The following is a 21,761-nucleotide window of genomic DNA, read 5'->3' as shown; positions in this document are numbered from 1 at the left end:
GGAAAGTTCCTGGGAATGTGCTCAAAGAGATTCAGAAGTCGAGGGAGCTAAAAGGATTAGTCGAATGATTAATCACAGTTATATCTAAGTACCTGGTCCCATGGAATTTCATTATTCATTCCATTCTGGTATGTGTTGAGAGAAAAGATCCAAAAAACCTCTCTACATTTGCGTATGTTTGTGCTGGCGCTGCCTGTGTTGATATTGATTTTCTCTAGAATGAGCCATCTTATTTGGTTCTCACTATGTTTTTCTTCCATATAGTGTCGCACAAGGGGCGCTTGAATTTTTTGGGTGCGAATGGCCGACCAGTGTTCTGTAAGCCGTGTGGCCATAGAACGTGCCGTTTCGCCCACGTACCCTTTGTTACATGGGCACAAGAGTAGATAGATGATATTAGTCGTTTTGCAATTAGTTAAGGTTTTCAATTGCAGATGGATTTTGTTGAATGTAAATGTAGATGTCTCTAGTGCAAATTTACAGGCTGTACATGATAGGCATTTGTAGTTGCCTATGGGTCTGGTCTGACCTGGGAGGGTTGTCTGAATTTGTGGCTTGATGGTGTTCGTCATGCGAGAACGGACCATAAGGTCTTTCAGATTCTTGTTTTTCCTATATGCGAAAAAGGGTTTAGGAATTACATTCTCTCTTGATTTGGTAGCATTGAGAATGTGCCAATTGCTATTAATGATGTGGCGGATCTTTTCATTCATGGTAGAGTGTCTTGTGACAAAGACCACCCTGGAATTAGACGGTTTGGGCTGTCGGGTAAGCAAGTGTTTCCTGTCAAAGAATCTGGCTCTTTTGTATGAATCCCGCACTAAGCGTTTTGGGTAGCCTCGAGCTATGAACTTTGTTTTCATGAGTTCTGCTTGGATGTCAAAGTCTCGGAGACTGGTACAGTTTCTACGGAGGCGTAGAAATTGACCAAATGGGATACTCGTCTTTTGTGTATGGGGGTGGTAACTGTCAAAATGGAGAAGGGTGTTGCGTGCTGTGGGTTTTATATGTAGATCTACCTCAAGGTGGTCATCTCTGTTTTGAATCAAAATATCAAGGAATTCCACTTGGCAATTGCTGGTATTAGCTGTGAAATTGATGTTTTCGTCGCACAAATTAAGCCAGGACACGAAATCAGTGACGTTTGTGGTATCATCTCGCCAGATGAAAAAAACGTCATCTATGTATCTTGACCATAAAAATATGGATTCACTGTATGGGGCAATTTCATTATAGATGTAGCGTTTCTCATATAGGGCCATGTAGATGTTCGCCACTGTGGGGGCACAAGACGCCCCCATGCTAACGCCTTTGGTTTGTTTGTAGAGTGTGCCATTGAACTCAAAGGTGTTTTCGGTGAGTACAATGTTGAGACACTCCAAAACAAAAGTTCTGAGACAATCTATGTCATAGATGTTCATGAACCAACTAACCGCTTCCATTGCCCCTTTCTGTGGGATGTTTGAATAGAGGGCTTCTATGTCCATGGTAACCATGGTGTGTCTGTTGGTATTGAACGTCAAGTTCTCTACCTTGTTAATCAAGTCTCGGGTGTCCCTGACATATGATGGAATCTGTGGAACATGTCTCCGCAAAAGGGAGTCCACATATTTGGACAGGGGCTCAGTGACTGATCCAATAGTTGTGACTATGGGTCTGTAAGGAGGGTTATGAATGCTCTTATGGATTTTCGGAACTCCATAGATGGCAGCTATTTTAGGTTGTTGGACATTGAGAAATTGCCATTCTTTATCACAAATCCAATCTTGTTCTAATGCGCGATTGGTTATGGAGAGTATGGATTTTTGTACTTTTTTCATTGGATCTTTTGTTACAAGGGCATAGTGAAGTGGGTTGGATAACATAGTATCCATCTGTGAGATATATTTGTCTCTATCGAGTACAACTATTCCACCGCCTTTATCGCAGCTTTTGATGGTTATTTCGTTGTTAACACTCAGAGATCGTAACATCTGGTGTTCTTGGCGGGATATGTTGTATTCTGCTCTAGGAATGTGTCATGTAGCTGCTACAAGTTTTGGGCTATAAGGTATCCCTTCCACATATCTTTTTTCTTTCGTGTGGTTTTTAGAATTGTATATATTAGATGGACTAAAAGGTCTTTTTACATAAATAAACTGAAAGACATTATGAGCACATGATATATAACCTGAAATGTTTTAGGTTAGACATCCGCTAGCACAAACAGTATCTACTTGTGGACATTATTATTTATTGTGATTTGTATATATTTTGTTTAGGATTACGAAACCACAGTTACATGGCATCCTGATGAAGGCTTCAAGCCGAAACGCGCGTAGGATCTAACACCGACCAAGCCATGACTACCTATAATTGAAACCTGTGATTTTGTACCAATCTATTACAGATACATATCTGAGCTCATCTATCATGCTTGATTTCAGATACACTTTCTCGACAAAAATGAATTGTATATAACATTGTATGAGACACATGTTTTATTTATAATTTTTGTCTCCTTTGTTTCCAAAATATATGAATACGATATGTAATCTCCTTTATAATCAACATATAAAGAGATATAAATAAAATATACTTTGCTACTTTGTATTCACTAGTATATATCTAATTATTTTGTCCGCTCTGTAGGTCTTTGTGTTTTGAACATTGTTCCTAAATTGTTTTGCAAATAAATGTTCTAAGCACCCTGATTTAGGAACTTATCTCAGGGGCACCCCGATTTTTTCACTCACTGTCTCCACAGCCTGTCTGTGCGGGGGTTCTTCCTCTTCCTCCTCCTTGCCTCATCTGGTCTTTCAAGTCCTTTTCCAGTCCATCTTTACTGTTTATTTCACCACACTTGCATTTTATCAGTTTCAATTTCACATTTTCGGGTGTTCATTTTAAGCATCTATCACAAAACCCCCCTTTCTTTCTCACTATTGTACAGTTGACAACAGAACACTTGCAGCTCAATTTAGGCCCTCCCACTCAGTCTCTAGCATGGATAGACTACACACTTTCGGGTTTTCTGATGAGGATTTTGCGTCCCTTATAGGAGACACAGGTATTACCACCGGCTCCACGTCCTCTACCATACGTAGTAATGAAGATATCCATAAAATTACAGCATTAAAGAAAAAAACAAAAAGAATTGAGCTACACGGCCAATTCATGCTTGAATATCTGAAGGCAGGAGTTATTCCCCAAGGCCTTAGAATTCGCAACATTCCTGGGCTTTTTGTACAAATACGTCGATTCCTAGAAAGGAGGTCGCTTATAGCCAATCGATGCTCCCGGGATCTTATGATCTTAATTGTTGAAACAGCTAAAGAATTAGTCCAGACCCTTTTGGCAGAAATTCTAGAACTAGAGACTAAAATTAAAAACAATCAGGCCATAGAGGAAGCCCAACAAAAGCTAGAAGAAGTAGAGAAGGAAATGTATTCCTATACAGACTACTTACTAAAAAGAAAAACAGATAAATTAAGGAAAGACATTAAATCTTTTAGTCAAGAAAAAGTCTATCCTTATCTAGCAGAGCATTACTATCAGACAGAACCAATGGGAGAAGTCCAAGAACAGTCCAACTATTCTAGACCCCCTAGGAAAGCCACCACCTTTTCCGACACCTCGGATTCCGACAATGAAACATACAATCAGTTCCCTGAACAAGGCCCAGGCAGAAATACCTCAGGAACATACAGAGGTATGCGTCCTTTTTTATCCAGGCGTGGCAACCAACGCACATGATGGAGAACCAGATTTCAACCCAGGTACAGAGGCACATACCAACAAGTGGACAACCAACAATACCCTCCACCTCAATCGTACCCACCACCTCAGAATTACCCACCAGCTCCCAACACTTACACCAACCAGGACTAGTACCTAGTCACGAGACATGCACAATATTGGCGAGACTAGAAGAAATTCCTATTTTCAACTTGAGTCGTCACCCTCTTGACCAAGTCACAGAATCGCTACTTACGAAAGGCCTTTCGTTTGTTCCGCATAGTAAAATCAACAAGTTTGAAATCTTTAAAGACCTCATGGTCTTCTTTAGGAAAGTCAGACTTCAGGACTTCTTTCTGGGACATGCTGACGATATGACTCTAACTGACAACAAGTCAGGTCTCAAACCTCCATCTACCTTTCTACCGACACTGGATCAAGTAGCACCAGAAATATCCACATTTGAACACGTGGTCTTTAACAAACTTGTAGCAGCTACACGACACATTCCTAGAGCAGAATACAACATATCCCGCCAAGAACACCAGATGTTACGATCTCTGAGTGTTAACAACGAAATAACTATCAAAAGCTGCGATAAAGGCGGTGGAATAGTTGTACTCGATAGAGACAAATATATCTCACAGATGGATACTATGTTATCCAACCCACTTCACTATGCCCTTGTAACAAAAGATCCAACGAAAAAAGTACAAAAATCCATACTCTCCATAACCAATCGCGCATTAGAACAAGATTGGATTTGTGATAAAGAATGGCAATTTCTCAATGTCCAACAACCTAAAATGGCTGCCATCTATGGAGTTCCGAAAATACATAAGAGCATTCATAACCCTCCTTACAGACCCATAGTCACAACTATTGGATCAGTCACTGAGCCCCTGTCCAAATATGTGGACTCCCTTTTGCGGAGACATGTTCCACAGATTCCATCATATGTCAGGGACACCCGAGACTTGATTAACAAGGTAGAGAACTTGACGTTCAATACCAACAGACACACCATGGTTACCATGGACATAGAAGCCCTCTATTCAAACATCCCACAGAAAGGGGCAATGGAAGCGGTTAGTTGGTTCATGAACATCTATGACATAGATTGTCCCAGAACTTTTGTTTTGGAGTGTCTCAACATTGTACTCACCAAAAAAACCTTTGAGTTCAATGGCACACTCTACAAACAAACCAAAGGCGTTAGCATGGGGGCGTCTTGTGCCCCCACAGTGGCGAACATCTACATGGCCCTATATGAGAAACGCTACATCTATAATGAAATTGCCCCATACAGTGAATCCATATTTTTATGGTCAAGATACATAGATGACGTTTTTTTCATCTGGCGAGATGATACCACAAACGTCACTGATTTCGTGTCCTGGCTTAATTTGTGCAACGAAAACATTAGTTTCACAGCTAATACCAGCAATTGCCAAGTGGAATTCCTTGATATTTTGATTCAAAACAGAGATGACCACCTTGAGGTAGATCTACATATCAAACCCACAGCACGCAACACCCTTCTCCATTTTGACAGTTACCACCCCCATACACAAAAGACGAGTATCCCATTTGGTCAATTTCTACGCCTCCGTAGAAACTGTACCAGTCTCCGAGACTTTGACATCCAAGCAGAACTCATGAAAACAAAGTTCATAGCTTGAGGCTACCCAAAACGCTTAGTGCGGGATTCATACAAAAGAGCCAGATTCTTTGACAGGCAACACTTGCTTACCCCACAGCCCAAACCGTCTAATTCCAGGGTGGTCTTTGTCACAAGACACTCTACCATGAATGAAAAGATCCGCCACATCATTAATAGCAATTGGCACATTCTCAATGCTACCAAATCAAGAGAGAATGTAATTCCTAAACCCTTATTTCGCATATAGGAAAAAGAAGAATCTGAAAGACCTTATGGTCCGTTCTCGCATGACGAACACCATCAAGCCACAAATTCAGACATCCCTCCCAGGTCAGACCAGACCCATAGGCAACTACAAATGCCTATCGTGTACAGCCTGTAAATTTGCACTAGAGACATCTACATTTACATTCAACAAAATCCATCTGCAATTGAAAACCTTAACTGATTGCAAAACGACTAATATCATCTATCTACTCTTGTGCCCATGTAACAAAGGGTACGTGGGCGAAACGGCACGTTCTATGGCCACACGGCTTACAGAACACAGGTCGGCCATTCGCACCCAAAAAATTCAAGCGCCCCTAGTGCGACACTATATGGAAGAAAAACATAGTGAGAACCAAATAAGGTGGCTCATTCTAGAGAAAATCAATATCAACACAGGCAGCGCCAGCACAAATATACGCAAATGTAGAGAGGTTTTTTGGATCTTTTCTCTCAACACATACCAGAATGGAATGAATAATGAAATTCCATGGGACCAGGTACTTAGATATAACTGTGATTAATCATTCGACTAATCCTTTTAGCTCCCTCGACTTCTGAATCTCTTTGAGCACATTCCCAGGAACTTTCCTTAGGCATCTAATTATCTGTGTCACATGCTTACATAAGTTTTTGCACTATATTTAGTCATCCACATAGAATTCCCATTTGGACCTAGCAGCATTCCTCACCTCTAGGAGTCCCATCTTTGACTCTTTAGTCATTACTTGTTCAAGATCTTTCCACCTCATTAGGGACTCTCACCATGAATAAGACCGTGATCTTTTCTTTACATCATTACAGGCTCCCCTTCAGATCATTGGGGAATCCTGATATACATGCACTAGCCATTCCACGATGGCGGCTGGTTCCGCACATGGAAACCCATCCATATCTGGATTACGGGGCAAGTGACTATACATCATAGAGCTATTCATTAACCTTCATTCACTACTACATGTCACAATCCTTGTCTTTATACTCATTCCCCAATCGACAACATTACGGATCCATTTATCATTTTTCAGATCCATCATTTCAAAATGGCCGCGATGCTGGCAGTTGCCGACACTACCACCTACCGGATCTTACGTTTAACCCGGAATCTCATCCATTTCCGGTTCGTTCTAAATTAACTCACACCACTCCCCCGTTCCCATATAAATAAAGCTGCATCACCCGGCTACATTGTGGCCACATCACCCAATCCTTTCTGCGGGCCCCCAGCACTTGGTTTTCCAGTTCGCTATCGGAACCCAGTGGATCCTGACAAAGTAAGTTATGATACCGGCACATCGGCATTTCCTTCATTAGTCCGTCCCCTCAGTTAGCGTTTTTTCTTATGACCACATGACTGTAGAACCCCATTTTTTACTTTTCTTTTATTACTTTAAGGGATTTCATACAAGTCGGGAGGATCCACTTATTTTTGAAGTACGCCGGCATAATTTAGGTGAGCACTGCACTCCTTAAGAATTCTATATTCTCTCAACACAGTGAGAACACACAGTCTCATACATAATCCCTTTCTTAAACACAGCTGTAACCTTGCAGAGAGCCGAGCCGAATATTTCTGCATTCTCAGACCCCCTCTGAGGTAATACTTTGACTTTTTTAGATTCACGCACCATTTCCTTATGAATCTGTAACATAAGCAAGCTAACATCCTCTATTTCAGTTTGCAGCACTTGCTTTTTGATCGTTCCTAGAGGTCCCTACCTACACCAATACGTGGTTATATGTATTGTCAAGCCACTCAATTAAGGTACATTAATCTAGTTTCCCTGAGAGTTATCTGGTAACCTTGCTCACTAGGGCGGCACATCCCTGTTACTTATTTCCGTGTTCCATTTGTTTAGATTACCATCTTTACCTATTTTGGACCTACATTTCCAGACCGATTTGTATGCATTGACACATCTTTCCTCTTTGTGGACAACACGATCTTATTGAGGTAATAGACAGCCCTAATGATGTTCCTACAGTTGCATGTCTGTAGTGCATCTTTACCTCTGTAAGTTATAGCTCCACCCTCTTGGTTTGGTGTGGTCCCTCTTCCGCATTAACCAACTAAAACTTACCATTAGTAACAGTGCAATTGCGCACAGAATTACTTTTGCACCAACCAACCACATTTCTGTTCTCCTCTAGTTTCAAAGGCACAGAACCCTCTCTAAGATTTTGGGCTATAAGGTATCACTTCCACATATCTTTTTTCTTTCGTGTGGTTTTTAGAATTGTATATATTAGATGGACTAAAAGGTCTTTTTACATAAATAAACTGAAAGACATTACGAGCACATGATATATAACCTGAAATGTTTTAGGTTAGACATCCGCTAGCACAAACAGTATCTACTTGTGGACATTATTATTTATTGTGATTTGTATATATTTTGTTTAGGATTACGAAACCACAGTTACATGGCATCCTGATGAAGGCTACAAGCCGAAACGCGCGTAGGATCTAACACCGACCAAGCCATGACTACCTATTATTGAAACCTGTGATTTTGTACCAATCTATTACAGATACATATCTGAGCTCATCTATCATGCTTGATTTCGGATACACTTTCTCGACAAAAATGAATTGTATATAACAGTGTATGAGACACATGTTTTATTTATAATTTTTGTCTCCTTTGTTTCCAAAATATATGAATACGATATGTAATCTCCTTTATAATCAACATATAAAGAGATATAAATAAAATATACTTTGCTACTTTGTATTCACTAGTATATATCTAATTATTTTGTCCGCTCTGTAGGTCTTTGTGTTTTGAACATTGTTCCTAAATTGTTTTGCAAATATATGACAATAGGATCAGACACCACATCTCCCACACGAACTCTAGCACCGGCTTATTGTAGAGGACCCCGACCAACTGTAAAAAACATCACCAACCCCCATATGACACAGAACAGCATAGGGGAACGGCCATTCAATAGAATCGAATACCTTTTCGGAATCTAAGAAGACCGCCACAGCCCAAACATCTGGTCGGGTATGCTGTAGAACACCAAACACCGTGTGGAGATTGTGCGAAAGTGTACGACCCAGAATAAATCCGGCCTGTTCCGGGCCAATTAACTGAGGCAGCAGTGGGGAAAGATGAGTGGCAAGGATCTTAGCGAATACCTTAGCGTCCACATTCAGCAAAGATAGAGGACGATATGAGGAACAAAGGTGTGGATCTTTATCTGGCTTCAATATGGTAACGATCAAAGCTTCCCTCATAGTCTGTGGCATGAACCCCGCCGCGCTAATGTCCTGGGACAAGGTGGCTAAATGAGCGATCAGCAAATCACTAAAAGCTTTATAGAACGCCACCGTGAGCCCATCTTGTACAGGCACACTACCTTCTCTCATAGAATTCAATGCCAGACGAATCTCTTGTAGCTCTATAGCATGCATCAAAATCTCCCTATGCCAGTTTGGTAACCATGGGAGTTCGATATACTCCAGATATTGCATTATGTCAGCGTCGCTGGGGGACACTTTGGAGCTGTAAAGCTCTTGATAGTAGGTCCGGAACTGATCAGCAACTGCAACCGGATCCGACCAAGTCGAGTCAGGGGATGCAGATACAGTGGGGATACCAGTGGAGTCTACCCAGCGCTTTGCCATGGGTGCCAGGACCGATCCTGGCCGATCCGCCTCCCCGTATACTCAAGCAGTAGCATATTTTCCCATGTGCTTAACCTCGCTATCTGTCTTGATATTGAACTTGGCTTTTGTGGATTTTAAAAGGTCTAGGAGTTGAGGAGAGGACCCCCGATACAATTCGTCCTCCAATGAGGCGATTCTAGCCTCCAAAAGCGCCAATCTGCCACGAATAGAACGGAGAACCCCTGCATGTTTGCTAATGGCAATACCCCTAATATAAACCTTAAAGGATTCCCAAACAGTGGCAAACGAGTCAACTGTGCCTATGTTTAAGGCGAAGAACTCAGAGATAGCTTCGCTCAGTTCTGCTTTAAAAACTGTGTCAAGTAACGAATAGGGGGGGAAGCACCACAGGATGAGAGGAGGCCCGTTTGGAGGAACGGACAGAGTCAACAAAATAGGAGAGTGGTCCGAGAGTGTCCGAGCCAACACCTCACAATCCAATACCTGGGACGTCAAGGTATAAAAAATGAACCAATAATCGATACGTGTATGTGTGTCCTGAGGGGCAGAGTAGTGTGTGAACCCACCCACATCCCTCGAGCGCATCCTCCACACATCAACCAACTGCAACTGTACAGATATATCAGAGATCGCTCTGGCAGCAGCAGAGGGAGGCCTAGGCGGGCCCTTGGAGTGGTCCAAAGCTGGATTCAAAACACAGTTGAAGTCCCCGCCCCACACCACAGAGAAAGGAGAGTATGAAGTAATAGCTTGGGATGAAGAGTAATAAAACTGTGGATCATCATAATTTGGGCCATAGGAATTAACAACCAATACATCGACAGAGGAATTGTAGCAGCGTGTGATCACATATCTACCAGAAGGGTCTGCTTCATGGCATTCCATCCGGAGCTTGGCAGCAGGATTAACCCAGGTCAAAACGCCCCTAGAGTGTGAGGTGAAACCGGCAGCGTGATAAACCCCTAACAGACTACCTGTCAGCAAGCTGCAGTGTGGGTGAAGATGCGTTTCCTGCAAGAGAGCGATATCTACCTCTTTTCTTTTCAAATAGGGTAGGACTTTGCGCACTTTCCTGTGGTCATTAAGACCTCTAACATTCCACGTCAAAAGTTTCAGACACTTCCGATTAGCCATAGAGCCCCGCAATTATTATGGATAGAGAACAAGCGCCAGTTCCGCATGCCACACCTGCTAGGGACACCTCCCCATGGTTCAAGAAATAGTGATCATAATACAGGACCTGCAAAGAAAGAAAATCATGTACATACAAAACAAATCCCAACAGCGCCACCCCCTCCCACGCCTTGCACACCCCAACCTAGCAAGAGCGACAGTCAACCCTCCACCCATGAAGCCCCACCCAATATACTCATATAAAAAAAGAAAACACCAAAAAACAAACTCAAAAACATTGTCGATATTAACGGGCAACGCTTGGGGGCCGATGTTACCCAGCAATCGCACAATACATTCTCCAGTGCCACGCCACCATGAGCTAATACAGAGCATCAAATACAGGGAATAGGTTTCAGAAGGAGGCAGGAACCAACAACAAAGCGTTTACAAACGCACTAATAACAAAGATCATCTGAGAGACAATGCTCCATTCAGTGAACAGCATCCTGTAAAGGAGAAAGAAAGCCCCCCTCAGACTAGTAGAAGAAAAACAACAATGGAACTGTGAAGAGCCCAGCAAAGTACACAAAAAAGAAGCAACAGGGCACAGTTTCTGCAATCAGTCATTGTCGTCCAGAGTTTGAGGTGAGGTATCGTTGTTCGTGCCTTCTCCCTGAGCTCGTTTTCATTTACCTGCAACTTCCCAGGACTTCAAAGCCTTCTGCAGGGATTGTGGGTCAGAGAAAATTTGCGGCTTACCATCAAAGAGAACATAGCGTACTCAAGGTGATGTTTCCGCAGCCTATGTTTCAGGGGTACAAACTGCTTCAGGGCCTCCTGAACCCTGACGGTGATGTCAGGAAAGAGAGAGAGGGAGGAGCCTTCATAGTGCAATGTCCCCATCTCTCTTGCTTTACGAAGTGCTGCATCCCTGTCACGGTAATTGAGGAGCTTAGCGATGATGGGCCGAGTGGAGGCGCCAGGTCGGACCTAGGACCTAGGGAACGATGTGCTCGCTCCACTACAAACATAGAAGGTTTCAGCCCCCAGCAGGGTCTTGAGGAGCTTCTCGATTAAAGTTTCCATGGGCCCTGTAGCTGTAGTTTCAGGGAGGCCCGTAATACGAAGGTTGCAGCGCCTCGACCTAGCTTCCAAATCCTCTGCACAGTCTTGCAGCACGACCAGCGCCTTCTCGACTTGCTACTGAGCATTGCTGGTGTCAGCTTGAGCTTCCTCTATTTCAGTGATACGATGTTCCACCATATCTAGGCGCTCTGCGTGCTTATCGACCCGCTCCGCCATCCTATCCATCCTCTAGGCCAGCGTGTCTATCTTGGCATCAATAGCGGTTAGACCACTCTGCATGGCGGCAATTATTTGTTTGATGTCACTCACAGGATCGTCTGTGGGGTTATCAGCATTTGCCAATGCCGAGTCGGATGCCTCCTCCTGGCGCCTCGACTTACGATGTTCAAAAGTCAGTTTGGGCTGGGATTTATCTGGCTTGCCCATATTGTCGCAGTAGGGGCACGCCCTCCTCACCACCAAAGCACAATTAAAGGGGGCCGGCCGCCCCTCACCAGGTATTGGGCACAGTGAGCAGAGGGAGCCACGGGCCATGTAAGGAGTGGGACAAAGCGCCGACCAAGGCTGCCAGAACGTCGATGCAACCACAGAGATGTGTGTTCTCGACAGCAGACTTTCAAAGAGGCAGGTAGGCCGGGTACCCACTAGACGCACTAAAAATACCCAGTCCGCTTAAATGGCACAGTTCCCACAGAGTTACAAGAATAGTGAGTGTGACTGTCCCGGTAACAAACCAGCGCTCAAGCAGCAGCAGCCGCAACACTGGGCAACAATCCAGCTGCGGGGAGCAGAGGCGGACAGCAGAAATCCCTCTGCCCCCAGAGAAGCCACCCAGCAGGGCACCAAGCCGTGTATGTCCAAGATGGCCACCTTAGGACCGGCGCCCAAAGCAGGCACACAGCAGTCCCCAGCTCCGAGGTGCCCAGAGAAGCCGGAGGGGAGAGTCACAGTGCAAGAGGCAGTACAAAACACTCACCAAGCCCGTGTCACCCACCGCGACTCAGGTAAGCATCTCCGCCGCAGAGATCCCGCCTTCCGCTCAGCAGCCAAAGATTTGACGGAGCAGCACCCCCAGGCTCCCGAGTTATGGTGCCACACAGTCACGGGCCGCTAACCACCAGGACACAGGACCAGCAGCTTTGCGGGACCACCCCAAGTGCACTGGAGCAGCCGGAACAGTGCCTCTGCGGTTGCCGCAGGGTCAGGCCGAATCTCGCGCTCCCGGACCAAGGGAGTACAGCACACGCAACCTCGCCAGCGTTGTATCACGGCGTCCGGCCTTCACCACCACAGCAGCCGCCGGCATTGTCAGAAGGCTGCGGATAACGCAAATCGGCTGAAAATGTTGGCGATCACCTCTCCAACCGAGGCATACGTGGGTGTGAGCAGAAAGATCAGCTCAGATGCAGGATAAATGACGAAGCGTGCGGTGTCTGCACGGAGCTCTCCGACTACGAGTCCATCTTGGCTGCAGGCAAGCTCCACCCCCCTCACCAAAATTACAGCCTTCCTGTCCCCCTTGGGGGGTGGATGGGGGCAGTAGCCCTAGCTCTGCCAGCATCTAGGGATACATAGCAAACCTATGCATTTTTGAAAACTTTGAGGCTTGCAAGGGATTCTGGGTAACAGATCCTTGTGAGAGCCAGACAAGTCACCCCATCTTGGATTCCCCTGGTTGTCTAGTTTAAAAAATGTATAGGTTTGCTAGGTTTCCCTAGGTGCTGGCAGAGCTAGGGTTCAAAATCTACAGCTAGGTACTTTGCAAAAAAAGGGTCCGTTTTCACTGTGAAAATGTGTTGTGTCCACGTTGCATTTTGGGCCGTTTCCTGTAGTGAACACTAGGGCCTACCTACACAAGTGATGTACTATTTTTCACGGAAGACTTTGGGGAATGCGGGGTGGGTGGAATTTTGTCGCTCCACGCAGATTACAGAACTTTCCACCACAGAAATGTGAGGAAAATGTTTTTGGGGACAAATTTTGAGGTTTGCAAGGGATTCTGGGTCACAGAACCTAGTGAGAGCCAGACAAGTCACCCCATTCTAGATTTCTCTAGGTGTCTAGTTTTCAAAAATGTATAGGTTTGCTAGGTTTACCTAGGTGCCGGCAGAGCTATGGTTCAAAATCTACAGCTAAGCACTTTGCAAAATATTTCAGTTTTCACTGTGAAATGTGGTGTGTCCACGTTGCATTTTGTACCATTTTCTGTCACGGGCACTATGCCTATCCACACAAGTGAGGTACCATTTTTCTCGGAAGATTATGGGGAACACGGGGTGGGTGGAATTCTGTGGATCCACGCAGAATCCAGAACTTTCCACCACAGAAATATGAGGTAAATGTGTTTTTTTCACAACTTTTTAGGTTTGTAAGGGATTATGGGTAACAGGGCCTGGTGAGAGACAATCAAATTACCCCATCCTGGATTTCCCTGGGTGTCTAGTTTTAAAACATTTATAGGTTTTCTAGGTTTCCCTAGCTGCCGGCAGAGCTAGGGTTCAAAATCTACAGCTGGGGCAATTTGCAAAAAAAGGGTCCGTTTTCACTATGATAATGTGGTGTGTCCACGTTGTGTTTTGGGCCATTTCCTGTCATGGGCACTAGGCCTACCCACACAAGTAAAGTAGCATTTTTCTTGGAAGACTTTGGGTAACGCGCCTGGGTGGAATTTTGTGGATCTACGCAGATTCCGGAACTTTCCACCGCAGAAATGTGAGGAAAATGTGTTTTTTGGGGGCACATTTTAGGTTTGCAAGGGATTCTGGGTAACAGAACCTGGTGAGAGCCAGTCAAGTCACCCCGTCCTGGATTCCCTCGGGTGTCTAGTTTTCAAAAAGTATAGGTTTGCTAGGTTTCCCTTGGTGCCGGCAGAGCTAGGGTTCAAAATCTGCAGCTAGGCACTTTGCAAAAAAAGGGTCCCTTTTCATTGTGAAAATGTGGTGTGTCCACGTTGCGTTTTGGGCCGTTTCCTGTCGCGGGCACTAGGCCCACCCACGCAAGTGAGGTACCATTTTTCTCAGAAGACATTGGGAAATGTCGAGTGGGTGGAATTTTGTGGATCTACGCAGATTCCGGAACTTTCCACCACAGAAATGTGAGGAAAATGTGCTTAAAAAATAAATAAATTAGGTTTGCAGGGGATTCTGGGTAACAGAACCTTGTGAGAGCCAGTCAAGCCACCCCATCCTGGATTCCCCTGGGTGTCTAGTTTAAAACATTTATAGGTTTGCTAGGTTTCCTTGGGTGCATGAGGAGTTAGGGTTCACAATCTACAGCTAGGCACCTTGCAAAAAAAGGGTCCTTTTTCACTGTGAAAATGTAGTGTGTCCATGTTGTCTTTTGGGCCGTTTCCTGTCGCAGGCACTAGGCCTACCCACACAAGTGAGGTACCATTTTTCTCGGAAGACTTTGAGGAACGTGGGGTGGGTGGAATTTTGTGGATCCACACAGATTCCAGAACTTTCCACCACAGAAATGTGAGGAAAATGTGTTTTTTTACAAATTTTGAGGTTTGCAAGGGATTCTGGGTAACTGAACCTGATGAGAGCCAGTCAAGTCACCACATCCTGGATTTCCCTGGGTGTCTAGTTGCAAGGTTTCCCTAGGTGCTGGCAGAGTTAGTGTTCAAAACCTAGAGCTAGGCACTTTGCAAAAAGAGGGTCCGTTTTCACTGTGAAAATGTGGTGTGTCCATGTTGCTTTTTGGGCCGTTTCCTGTCGCGGGCCCTATGCCTACCCACACAAGTGAGATATCATTTTTCTCAGAAGACTTTGAGAAATGCGAAGTGGGTGGAATTTTGTGGATCCACACAGATTCCAGAACTTTCCACCACAGAAATGTGAAGAAAAAGTGTTTTTTTTGGACAAATTTTTAGATTTGCAAGGGATTCTGGGTAACAGAACCTGGTTAGAGCCAATCAAGTCACCCCATCCTGGATTCCCCTGGGTGTTTAGTTTTCAAAAATGTAAAGGTGTGCTAGGTTTCCCTAGGTGCTGGCAGAGTTAGGGTTCAAAATCTAGAGCTAGGCACTTTTCAAAAAAAGGGTCTGTTTTCACTGTGAAAATGTGGTGTATCCACATTGCGTTTTGGGCCGTTTCCTGTTGCGGGCACTAGGCCTATCCATACATATGAGGTACCATTTTTCTTGGAAGACTTTGGGGAATGTGGGGTGGGGGGAATTTTGTGGATCCACGCAGATTCCAGAACTTTCCACCACAGAAATGTGAGGAAAATGTCTGTTTTTTAAAAAATCTTTAGGATTTGCAAGGGATTCTGGGTAAAAGAACCTGGTGAGATTCAGTCAAGTCACCACATCCTGGATTCCCTTGGGTGTCTAGTTTTCAAAAATGTATAAGTTTGCTAGGTTTCCCTAGGTGCCTGCAGAGCTAGTGTTCAAAATCCACAGCTAGGAACTTTACAAAAAAAGGTCAGTTTTCACTGTAAAAATAAAGTGTGTCCACGTTGTGTTTTGAGCCATTTCCTGTCACGGGCACCAGGCCTACCCACACAAGTGAGGTACAATTTCTATCGGGAGACTTAGGGTAACACAGAATTGTAGAGCAACGGTTATTACCTATTGACTTTCGATGCATTTCTGCCTTCCAAATGAAAGACAATGTGTAAAAAAAGAAGTCATTTTGAAAAATGACCTATAATTCTCATGCTAGTATGGGTACCCACAATTTCTAAAATGTGCAAATATCTACTGTTTCTAAACTCTATACTTTGTTCCGATTTCAGAAATACATAGGCGTTTTTCATGCCGATTTTTCCATGTATATATTTTCCCAAGTTAATTGCTATATACCTGGTACATAATGAAAAACCATTGCAAGACGCTGCTCAATTATTGGCTCTGGGGCCGTCGGGTTCTTGGTGAACCTACAACTCCTATTTATCCCCCACAACCAGAAAGGTCCAACGGATGTAATGATATTTTGCTTTCCAATCCAATCCAAAACAGCGTTATTCGACAAAAGTCATAAAAGCAATACAAAACAAGTACAGGTACACAGTAGTGTACATAAAGGGTCAAAAATAAAACAAAAAACAAAAAACTTTAAAATCGAATACCTTATAAAATATATACAAGATTAAAATACATACAATCTATACAATTTCACAGTAGATCGTGGGGGGAAGCATCTAGGGCAGCTAGCACTTTACTGGCAGATACTCTGGTTTCTTATAATCCATGCCCACCCCAGAAATTTAGCAACAGCCACAACAATGGTCGGGTCAGTACTAGCAGGAAGAATTCTCCCTGCTTCACCACTCAGTTTAGTACCCAGTAATTTGCAGATGGGTCTCAACCAAACACGCCTCGGGGTCAAATAAGCAGGGCATACAAAAAACATGTGGGAAATTGTTTCTTCGTGGGATTTACACAAAAAGCATAAATAATTAGTATTAGTGTCCCACCAAGCGGTAAATGATTTTAAAGGCAGCGATCCCACCCGCATCTGGAAATATAGTTTCCTATCTAGCACTTTTGTGACAAGATCCCAGAAAGGTTCTAACCTTGGAGCGGGTTTTATACTCAAAAAGTCATCAGAAAGTGAGAAGGATTTACTGCCAGAGAGTACCTTAGCGTTAACTAGCTCCCAATATTTCTCCTTCAACAGTGCTTTAGATGGAAAAGAGACACCCGAGGGGTTCTCCCATAAATCACTCATTCCCAGAGCCACAAGAGATCTTCTAAGTTCTTCAAACCAGCCAATATTACAGGAACCAACCAAAGACATTACGTCGAGGAAGCCCTCAGCATACTGGGCTAAAGCCGGGGTTGTCCACAATCTACGCCAATAGAGAATGGGTCGTAGTCTAGCTACATCGGCAATGGGTTTCATACCCAGGTCAAGTCTTAAGGGAATTATAGGCGTGCTCTGTGGGAGAGAAGTAATACTACGCAGAAACTTGTTTTCCGAGATGGTTAAGGAAGACAAATTCTCGTATCCCCACAGTTCAGCACCATAGAGAGCTGCACTTACAGCTTTAGTACTGTAGACCTGGAGCTCGGGTCTAAACGGTTTTGTTAACGATTTTTTAAACTCACCAGAAATTGCTCCTACAAGCTGCCTGTGTTTTGGAGTAGACAATTCTTTCTGCTGTTTCCACATAAAATTGTTTTGAATATTGACCCCTAAATAGTTAAAAGCCTGTACTTGCTCTAAGGGATTGTTAAACAATACAAATGTATTTTTAAACAATCTGTGTGGCCTAAATGTCATAAGCTTAGTTTTTTTTATATTAACTTCGAGGCCACGTTCCACACAGAAATTCTCAAAAATATCCAATGAACGCTGGAGACCGCAAGGTGTCTTGGCAATTAAAAGCGTATCATCCGCGAACATTAAATTTGGGATTTTTGCGTTGCCGAGAGTAGGGGCATCGGTGTTCGCTTTTAGGAGGCGTTCAGCTATATCATTGATGTATAATGAAAATTAGGTTGGGGCCATTGCACAACCTTGTCTAACTGCCCTTTGCACCGGAAAGTCCTCTGTCGTCATGCCCTGGCCTCCCCATCTACTTCTAGCAGAATTATCATCATGAAGCCTCTGGATCAGGGACAACAGGCCACAATGAAGCCCCCGATCTTTCAGCGTCAACCAGAGTTTAGAACGGGGGACTAGATCAAAGGCAGCCCTTAGGTCCACAAACACAGCATACAAATTCCCCTTGCCCAGTACCACAGTCTTCCAATAGAGGAGGACAAAACGGAATACCTGATCAACGGTACTAATATGCTGTCGAAATCCCGCCTGGAATGGAGACAAGATGTTATTTGATGCTATCCAGGAGTGAACGCGATTTAAAATCAGCCTGCCTATAATCTTCTGGATAGCATCAATCAGGCTAATGGGCCTATAGTTTTTTAAAACAGCTATCACAATTAGAAGAAGTCACAGGTGAAAACGTTGACGGAAATGGCTGTTTTTTTCAACTAATTTTAAATTGTTCCTATATTCAACGGTTAGTTGCTATAAAGAAACCTTAAAGTATCTTCACAAATGACCCCTTGCTGAATTCAGAATTTTGTCTACTTTTCTAAAATGCATAGCTTACCAGGATCCCTTATTGCTTTCATACCCATTTGTGCCATTAACTGGAAAGAGGTTGAAAGCACAAAAAATAGCAAAAATAGGCTATGTCCCAGAAAAATGCCAAAACTGTGTAAAAAATGTTGGTTTTCTGACAAAGTCTGCTTGTCCCTTAGAAAGCTGGGAAGATGGTGATTTCAGCACCACAACCCCTTTTTGATACCATTTGCAGGGACAAAAACCAGACGTTTTCATCTCTAGCCCTTTTTTCCCATTTAAAAAAAAAAAAAACATTTAGATGTATTTTGGCTAAAATCTAAGTCCCCTCCAGGGGAATCCACAAACCCTGGGTACCTTTAGAATCCCAATGATGTTGGAATAAAAGGATGCAAATTTGGCGTGTATACCTTATGTGGTCAAAAAGTTACAGGACCTAAGCGCGAACTACCCCAAATAGCCAAAAAAAGGCTTTGCACAGAGGGGGGAAAGGTCTAGCAGCGTCTCTTTGTTTTCAATGTCTTGATGTCTGCACCGTGTACAATTTGTTTTTTTTAATCGCACTGAACATTTGAAGTACTGTTTATTAATTTTGCTTCCTTTAAGAAGGGCCTAAAAACAACATTAGTCAGCAACAATTGCGAGGTCAACAGTGTTGTCGAGCACTAGAAGCTGTTTAATAAATCATGTGTTGAGGCACAAATTGGAATGTGATGCTCTCTTTAAAAAGTGGTACTGTGCTTCATCAAAACAAGAAGTTGTTTTATACATCCTCAAGATGTAACAAATAGGAGGAAGATGATGCGATGGGGCGGTAATCCGTGGATTACATATGGTAATCCTCATTACTTCTCGTTTCACCCCCGGCATGTTCAGGATTACATATGGTAATCCTCAATCAATACTTCTCGTTTCACCCTCGGCATGTTCAGGAGTACCTCCCTCCCGGTGTGGTTGAGGCATAGATTCTTGAACAGAGAGAAAGTGGTCATGGGACAGCGCTTTATTAAGGGAAGGGCGGGTGCATAAAACGGTGGGAATTAATGTAAAGAAAAGAGTCCTAAAGAGAAGCAGGGGCTTCTTTCAAGTCTCTAGAAAGGTAGAATGATTCAAAACACAATGACTAGAGCAAGCATGACACAACGAGACATAATGAGGATTACCCAGCATAATCCAAATACAGCACAGTGAATATTGGTGAAGCAACAGCAAGGACATCACGATATTCGCGTCCAAGTGAAAAATATTTTTAAATACAACAATGTCAATTTGGACACTTCCCTCCACTATATGTAAATGCTACTGAAATATTTTCCTGGCTTTCAATTACAAGCGCCAATACATTCTGGTAATTTTAGTGCTCATTGTGTGCAGTAAATCGATTTATTCACATCTGTTGATATTTATTCATGTTTGTTATTTGAATCGTCAAACCAAAGTCGTTCGGTTAACAGTGGCATACGTGCCTCCATGCGATGCAGAAATGTCCCTTCATCTTAATTGAAAAGAAAAAATAAATCCCCATTTCCTGAAACCGTCTGGTGCCAAGGACATCCCCAGCAAAGCCAGTCGTGTGTGCCTCTGGGGAATAGCTCTTTGCCGCATAATTAGTTTTAGCCCCTTACAATTTCCTGCGGAAAGAAGAGGGAACTGCCTTTAACATTCCAAGATTTCCTGTGGGGGTGGGATATTGCATCAAGCATAATTGTGTATTTGTGTTGAGTAACTTTAAATAGTTCTGTCTACCATCTGCAGAATCTCTACATTAATGACAGCCAGATCGTTTTAATCCCGGTAATTGTTCTAACTATTGTATTTGTGTTTTCATTATTTGCAGTATTACAAAAAGCTTTGTTAGCTCTGTATATCAATCACAGCTTTGGAAAGAAGCAGGAAGATAACACACTTTACACTCCCGTAAAGCATTGATAGTGAGAAATGAATGATGCTGACCCCCACCACCATCCTTTCTTGCCAGGTTTTAGACATTTCGGTCTGTTTATATGTAAGAAAAGAAGGCGTTCATTCAGAATTTCCTACATAAAAGGCACCTTTTCATGGTATTTCACAGAGCACAGAACGAGCACAGGGAACAGTTTTATTCTAATAGAAGCATCTCGAATATGAGGGGTTGGGTGCAGCCGCGGCCCGTGCAGGTAAGAGCGGTGAGGCGGTGGGACCGGGTTTGGGGGGGTGGGATTCGACAGACGGCAATGAGGGAAAATTAAATAAATAATTGCTTCTTCCCTCACCGTCATCTATAGAAATTCCCCCCCCCCCCACACCCGGCCGCCCCCCGCACCGCACTTACTAGCAGGGGCAGCGGCTGGTTGTGTGTAGAACACAGGAGTGTGTAGTTGCTCTGAGACCTCGTTACAGGCATTGGATGTGAGTCGATTTGTCTCCATTATGTAATCCACCCACCCTCGCAGTTACTGATAACTGATAATGGGGATAGAAGTAACTATAAAAGGGGAGGGGGTCAGGGATGACAAGCAGGGACGTAGCTTTACCAGTAAGATTAGGGGGAGCAAGCTTCAGATTTCCCAACACTCACACTGGCATATCTTGTTGAAATATATTATGAGAAGCAGGACATTGGGGGGGCTTAAGAGGCAGTGGAAAGAAAGAGGAATGTGGATTGTTAGGGGTACTTAAAGCACACTAGTTTTCAAACTAACCAAGTGGAAGGCAGAGGAGAGAGGGAAATTGTGTGTGTGTGTGTGTGTATTTGTCAGTGTGGGCATGTAAAAATCCAGAGTGAAATCCAACAGGCACCTCACCATACCTGACCGGAAGGACCGGTACCCAACTATTTGTTACAGAATAATTTGTTTAGTGGGCTGTAACACCCCAAACACCCCCCTGAAGCTACACCCCCGATGTCAAGGTGGGGGTTAACAGGGATTACAAAGTGAACCCTGAAATTACTTGGGAAAAGAAGAATTACAGTGGGAATCAGAAATTCCAGGTCTATTTCTGCAAGTGATTCCTCCTTCTACCTGGAGTTTCATACAGAATGTTCAGCTGCTTACAGGAGCTAGAGTCCCTGGGTGATACTTACTAGGTCTGCAGCAAATCTGCTAGGTGGTGATGTATAATGTTGGAAGGTGTTTATAAATTATCAGCGATGACCAGCTTTCAATCACTGGGACCATATCATGGACCTATTCCACACCCGCACGCAGGCATACTCTGAGTCAGGCACCTGTTTTTGAAGAAATCCTACTTTTGTACC

This window comes from Triturus cristatus, chromosome 11, assembly GCF_964204655.1.
Source record: "Triturus cristatus chromosome 11, aTriCri1.1, whole genome shotgun sequence".
Lineage (NCBI taxonomy): Eukaryota > Metazoa > Chordata > Amphibia > Caudata > Salamandridae > Triturus > Triturus cristatus.
This window is presented reverse-complemented; position numbering follows the sequence as displayed.